Raw genomic sequence first — 7,013 nt, 5'->3', positions numbered from 1 at the left:
AATTTTGATGCATTTTTTTTCTGCCTCCAAATACAGCAGAAGAGAGGGAAACTATGAAATAGCCCATGACATAAATTTTGTCACATGCTCACAATAATGCCAGGCTTCACATGAAGCCATTGTAAGTTTTGCCAGATGTTTATGATGACTTCTGTGAGCTACAGACCCCTAGACTTCTGCTGCTATTTCACAATTTCTAAATTATATTTTTTATAAAGATTTTATTGGTTTTCTTTTATATACATATGTTAATCTTTGCAATCAACTTCTTGTCTGGGATTAGCTATGCTAATACATGTTTGATTCCTAATCCTTCATTCTTTCCTCCAACCAACAATAAAATAAATCCCAAATTTGGTAGTAGTCTGTATCTTCTTTATCTTTCGGTCTCATAGTTAATCTGTCCATCTCTGCACATTCCAATATTTTCCTCATTATTATGGCAATTCTTCATTCTTCCAGTATTGTGCAAAGATTATTCTCGCTGCTGTAGTAATGTGTAAAATTAAATAAAGACTTTGCTTGTTAATCTTTTCAGGCATTATACCTAGTAAAAAAAGTTCAGGTTTAAAATCAGCATGCTCACCTAATATGTTTTCTAACCACGTATGTATCTTTTTCCAATAAGCCTTAGCTTTGCCACATGTCCACCAAATGTGGTAATATGTGCCTATATTATGTTTACATTTCCAGCATCTATCCGACATATTTTAAAACATTTTTGCTAATCTTGCTGGTGGCAAGTGCCATGTATAAAACATTTTATACAAGTTTTCTTTATATGAAGTTGACATTGTTAGTTTGTAGTTTCTCTCCCATAGCATTTGCCACTTTTTTAATTCTATATTATAGCCAAAGTTTTTCGCCCATCTTATCATTGTTTCTTTATAACTTTTTGTTAATTTTGGAAATGGAAAGCGAACAAGTTAAAGAAACATAATTTCTAGATTATAACTGAGGTCTCCCCCAGCCCAAACTATGGTGGCTAACATTTGACGAAAATACACCCAAATCCTTACTTTAGAGTTTAATTCCAACTCCTCTTGCAGAGGCCACTGGCGTCTCCCGTCCAGCGATGATGCCTTCAGTGTTTTTCTTTCCTTGCAGGATTAAATTAGAGGCTCCCTGGTCTTGGCTGAGAAGCCACGCTTTCTTTGGATGACCTCAGTGCAATTCTTTGTAGCTCAAATGACAGACCAATGCAGCAATTAAGTCTATTTAGTAAGAAGAGGTGAAAGGTCAAACAGTCCAGCAAACCGTCTCTGATGCTTACCTGGGTCACCAAGTCTGCAGATTTGTACAAAGAAAGAACTTGGGATCATGGAGATGTTTTTACAATAAACTGGCAGAGCCTGGTCTGCAGATCTATTCTGTGGCAACCGGAAAGAACTCTGAGGTGTTACTGTCCAACAGTTGGATGTGATCTGTTGGATTGATCCCTTCTTAGAACATTGATTTATTATCATTTACACTGCTTGACGGCTATTTCAGATGGATTTTTTCCTCTTGGAAGGTGAGAGAGAAGCAATTGTGGCCAATACATTTATAAATAAATAAATACACCACCACCCCTCGTTAATGTGCAAGAACAAACACACTTGTTATTTCAACTTAATTATTATTTGTCAACCTTGTCAACCTGAAGATGTCTGGACTTCAACTCCCAGAATTCTGGCTGCCAGGTGAATTCTGGGAGGGAGTCCACACATCTTCAAGTTGCCAAGATTGAAAAACACTTCAGTAAAAGTGCTTGTTTGGCAACTGACATTGCAGTCGGAACTGATTTGGATAGAAACATTCCACTTTCCAGAGTCTCAGCTCTGTGCTTGAACCTTCCACTGAAACCAAACAGTAGCTAGTCCTGTCTTTCAAGCATTGGGCTTCAGTAAAGCAGCAAATGCTGTATGCATATAAATTTTTGAGTCCTGGAGAGTCCATGCTGGCAATGCACTAAAGCAGGGCTTTTCAACCAGTGATACGGATGCCACCTATGGTACATTGGCACCTGGCAGGTGGTACACAACCATCCTAGAAAAGTGGTAACGGGGGAGAGCAATGAGCTGAACCAGCAACTGATTCATATTTATGACAGTCACAGTCTCCCAGGGTCACGTGAAGTGACCAAAACCTGCTGCAACCACCCAGCAGATGGGGAGAATAAAACCAAACACCCCCCACTCCACCCCCGCTGCCAATCCTCAACAGAAATGCTCACAACAATGAAAACCTCGGACAGGAGGAAGAGCGAGGCCGGGTGGGCAGGCAGGTGTCTTGCTCGGCTGTGGCTTAGGGGGCACTTTTTTCAGTGCCATTGTAACTTCGAACAGTCACTAAGCGAACTGTTGTAAGTCAAGAACTACCTGTACTTTATCACTTTTTTCCTTTTTTGGGGGGGGTCATCAAGTTTTTGACACTTTGCTAGGCAACTGGTGGTACTCGGATGTTGCCATATCCTAAAAGTGGCACAATGGGTGAAAAAGTTGAAAAGCCTTGCACTAAAGTCCCTTTTTTGAGCAGATACGATGCTGACATCTGGGACCATTGGATGCAAGTGTCAGTGAGCTCCTGAAAGGAGCAGGACTTGAATTCAGAATAATAGAAAAGAATAACAGAGTTGGAATAGACCTTGGAGATCTTCTAGTCCAACCCCTGCTCAATCAGGAGACCCTATATCATTTCAGACAAATGGCTGTCCAATCTCTTCTTGGACACCTCCAATGTTGGAGCACCCATAACTTCTGGAGGCAGGTCGCCCCACTGGTTAATTGTTCTCACTGTCAGGAAATTTCTCCTTTGTTCTAGGTTGGTTGTCTCCTTGATTACTTTCTATCCGTTGCTCCTTGTCCTGCCTTCAGGTGACTCCACAGTTCTGGCTTCCATCTTCATGTTTTTGACCCTCAGGAGACAAAGAATGAGGAAGGCTTGTGTATTGAGCAAAGTGTAGGCCTTACACTGCACAAAAATAGCTGCACAGTTTTAACAATTTCACCTGTCTGTTTACTGTTCTCTTCCTCTCTGTGGCTTCTTCTCACTTAACGTCTTTGTAAGCCAGTGGCAAGATCTGGCTTGTTTTGCTTCAACAGTGTTTATTTAAAGTAAACACTAGTGGTATTATTATAATAGAATTGATGATAGTAATATTGCAGCTTTTCCTCCAATACGTAAGAAAATTCCTCGTAAGATTTCTTAGGAAACCAGAAGCAGGAGATATCAGAATTTGACTCAGACTTATACACTGTGTATCCTTACATATTCTGGAGGGGTCCCTAGTTATGGTGCCCTTAAAAGCTGTTAAAATGAAAGACACCCACAGGAGTTTGTCCAAACATTCACTGTGAATTCTATCAACAGCCGCCTTCTATGCGTCTCCTGGCCACGTTAAGCTGCAAGGATTGGTTTGGATCAAACGATGGAGATTAAAAGATAAATCTATTACACAGAGTTCCGCCTTTTCAGCCTTCGGGAACTGAAACCAATTAATAATGGCTCTCTCTCTCCCCCCCCCCCTTCGGCCTTAATGCTCTGTTGGGATTCCCATCAGTTTTCTTCATCCTCTAAGCTGGAGCCTCCATCAGCAATCTGATAAATGGAATATACCGGCAAAAGATTCCTGAGCCACCAGAGCTAATCAGATTGATCTTCCCAGGTTCAGCAAGTGTTTTTTTTTCTTTCTTTTTTTTAAAAAAAAGAAGAACAGAAATTCAGCAGAGTTTTCAGAGCAAAGAATCAAACCCCAGATCAGAGGGAGTAGAGATAGGAGAAGGATGACAGAGAGACCAATACCAGATGCCGGTTCAATTTACTGGGAAGTTGTTCTTAAATCAAATTTAAGGAGATGACCTGATGTCTGGGGTTGTAGCTGAGCTCTGAGAACAACAGCACTTTTTTCAGTGCTGTTGTGATTTTGAATGGTCACTAAATGAACTGTTGTAATATATCAGCATGTTATGTTACAGTTTGAATCCAGATCTTTCAAAGGGAGGGATAGGATAGGATAGGATAGGATAGGATAGGATAGGATAGGATAGGATAGGAGAAGAGAAGAGGAAGAGAAAGAGAAAAGAGGAGAAGAGAGGAGAGGAGAGAAGGAGGAAGAGGAGAGGAGAGGAGAAGAGAGGAGAGGAGAGGAGAGAAGAGAAGAGAAGAGAAGAGAAGAGAGAAGAGAAGAGAAGAGAAGAGAAGAGAAGAGAAGAGAAGAGAAGAGAAGAGAAGAGAAGAGAAGAGAAGAGAAGAGAAGAAGCTGACACAGTGATTCTCTTGGCATTAGCGGCCTTCTCTTGCTTAGACGCAAAACTTGTGACTTCAAACTCTTGGTGTGCAGACTACAGATCTAAATTTAAATCTTCATTTACTCGAGTTTCTTTTCTTCCCTTTTAAAATAAGGATGGGAACCATTCCATTTCATATTGTTTCAGCAAACGTGGAGAACTTTGCCTCAGGAAAAAATATCAGGGAAAAAGCCAATTGTACTGTTTCCTTTCAAATTGCAAACGGAGCCAAAATCCCAGCCGGATTGGAGGTGTCCAGCAACCCTGTTGCATAAGGGAGGAAGCTGACGAAGACGTTGCTTGGATCCTGTTCTTAATTCAGTCCAAATGCTCGAAGCTCCAACATTCCAGGTTCTCGATCTTAAGGAAACATGAGGGGGAGGGGAGGCGGGGAAAAAAATGGAAAGCCTTCAAACATCTTCTGAGAACTGGGTATCATTTCAGATCAACCCTTTGGAGACCTTGTCCAGGAGTCGAACCAGGTATGGTCACAGGGACTGAAGCAACGAGATGGGTGGGCCACCATTTTAGTGGTGTTAAAACCATCTTAAGATAAAAATGGTCCTGCGCGGCACTAAACTCCCTTTTAGTGAGTTATGGGAACCAACAGTTGAAAACTTTGGCTGATGACTTAACATCTACTACAGAGCTTCTACCTAACTAACTGAAGAAGCTTCTTGGATGAGAAGTGAAACTTCTTAAAGAAAAATCAGAAATCCCAGTTGCTTTTTAAAAAAGCATCTTTGGGATAATCATGACCTGGGGTGATTGAGAACCTCCGTAGACACCCAAGGAGAGGGAAATAGCCCTATGTTCTGCTGATGCTCTGATAACAACAACAACAACAACAACAACAACAACAACAACAACAACAATAATAATAATAATAATAATAATAATAATAATAAAGTTGGAAGGGACCTTGGAGGTCTTCTAGTCCAACCCCCTGCTCAGGCAGGAAACCCTATCCATTTCAGACAAATGGCTATCCAGTCTTTTCTTAAAAACTTCCAGCCTTGGGGCATTCACAGCTTCTGGTGGCAAGTTGTTCCATTGATTAATTGTTCTCACTGTCAGGAAATTCCTCCTTAATTCTAAGTTGCTTCTCTCTTTGGTTACTTTCCATCCGTTGATTCTTGTCCTGCCTTCAGGAGCTTTGGAGAATAGGTTGACGTTCACCTTAGCCCAATGTGTCCATTTTTTAAAACACAAGGGAGGGAACAAAGCACAACGAACTTTTGCTACTGTGTTGTTGGGGAAGAAGTTGCTGAATTTAAGCCCAGGGTCTGTAAGGCACTTCCAGCTGCAGAGGGTCCCTCGGTGGCACTGGGCTGCTTCAAGGCCACTCTTCTGGATGCCCGAAGCGTGGGAGGAAGTTGTGGCTGCTGGCTGGAGGACCAAGGCATTGTGAAGCTCTGCTGTCCCTGGTTGGCAATGAGTTTATGAAAGGGCCATTTCCTTTTCTAGCTGACCTTTGGTTTCCTCTGGAACCTGGAACTGACCTGCCCCAAAGGGAGCGCTCTGCGCAGGGAAGCCCCCTCATCCAAGCCGCTCCTCTTCCCATAAACTGTGGAAGTCTTTGGGGAGGAAAGGCATCCTTGGGGCTGAGCCAAAAGGAAGAGTCGTGGAAGTCGAAGGAAGGTCAAGAAGCAACCAGAGAGAGTCACACAGGAGAGTAATTTGAGGTGGATTACAGCGAAAGAGCTACAACATGTTTAGGAAATCAGGGCTGGGCCCTGTCATCTCACAAAGCCACAATTGCTTTAACCATGATAGATTGGAGAAATCTTAAGTGCCCGGGTTCAAATATCACACGAAACCATAAAACAGAGGCTGCCAACTCCCAAAACAAGCCAAAAGCCAGATAGTTTATGATCCTAACCATTATATTTAACAAGCTCGTTTGCCTTCCTAACTCATGGAATCATATGACTAAATAAAGATATTCTGTGCTGACTTTTTTTTCCTCAGGGATGTCACCCATAGATGTGACATCTGATTGGTTATGGCTTTGGTGAGATCAACATGTCCATTAGAATCCACGATCTCTAATCACTTGGAATTCCTCCTTTGGAGGAGAATATTATCAAAATATTGATAGTATTTTGAGAACAGACAGTGGGAGAGAGCAGACGGTGGCTCCTACAGAATATTGTGTGAACATATGAATATGGTGTGAATATTGGGGAATATGTGCATCCATAACATTGTGTAGCCTAAAATGTCTACTGGCCACACATATTCTAAGCCATGCAGAATATTGTGCGGCCGAGAACAGATCTCAGAATTCTTGATGGGTGAACTTTATATCAGGTGTTATTGATTATGACTTGGATCTACATTATTGTATCGACTGCAACATGGCTTGGATCTTGGGGAGTAAGAATTGGAGACCAGTAATTCTCATTCTCTCTCTCTCTCTCTCTCTCTCTCTCTCTCTCTCTCTCTCTCCCTCCCTTCCCCCCCCCGCAGTGTGTGTGTGTGTGTGTGAGAGAGAGAGAGAGAGAGAAGATAAAGACAAAAGGAGATAGATAGATAGATAGATAGATAGATAGATAGATAGATAGATAGATAGATAGATAGATAGATAGATAGATGAAAACAGAGACAGAGAGAGACCATAGATTGTCTTCCATCTTAAGCACCACCCATCTCCTTTCTGGTCTTTTGCAAGACTGAGATCTTTGGCCAGATTAACTGATTCATCATGAGGTTCTGTGCCAGGAGGGGAACAGAAAGCCCACA

The 7,013-nt window shown here is 41.9% G+C and overlaps 1 long non-coding RNA gene across 1 annotated transcript in view; it reads right to left on the bottom strand.

The window, feature by feature from the left end:
- Positions 1-429: 429 nt before the first annotated feature.
- LOC120313775 overlaps positions 430-7,013 on the bottom strand; it is a 29,593-nt gene continuing 23,009 nt past the window's right edge. Inside the window, exons 2-3 of the long non-coding RNA XR_005558253.1 lie at positions 1,020-1,214; positions 430-487 (exon numbers count right to left, since the gene is read on the bottom strand). This is a non-coding gene — a long non-coding RNA (uncharacterized LOC120313775). The remainder of the gene's footprint in view (positions 488-1,019; positions 1,215-7,013) is intronic.

This window comes from Crotalus tigris, unplaced genomic scaffold (assembly GCF_016545835.1).
Source record: "Crotalus tigris isolate CLP2741 ecotype Arizona unplaced genomic scaffold, ASM1654583v1 scf7180000018783.1386937, whole genome shotgun sequence".
NCBI classification, from domain to species: Eukaryota; Metazoa; Chordata; class Lepidosauria; order Squamata; family Viperidae; genus Crotalus; species Crotalus tigris.
Note: the sequence above shows the minus strand (reverse complement) of the source record. Positions and strands in the feature narration are given on the sequence as shown.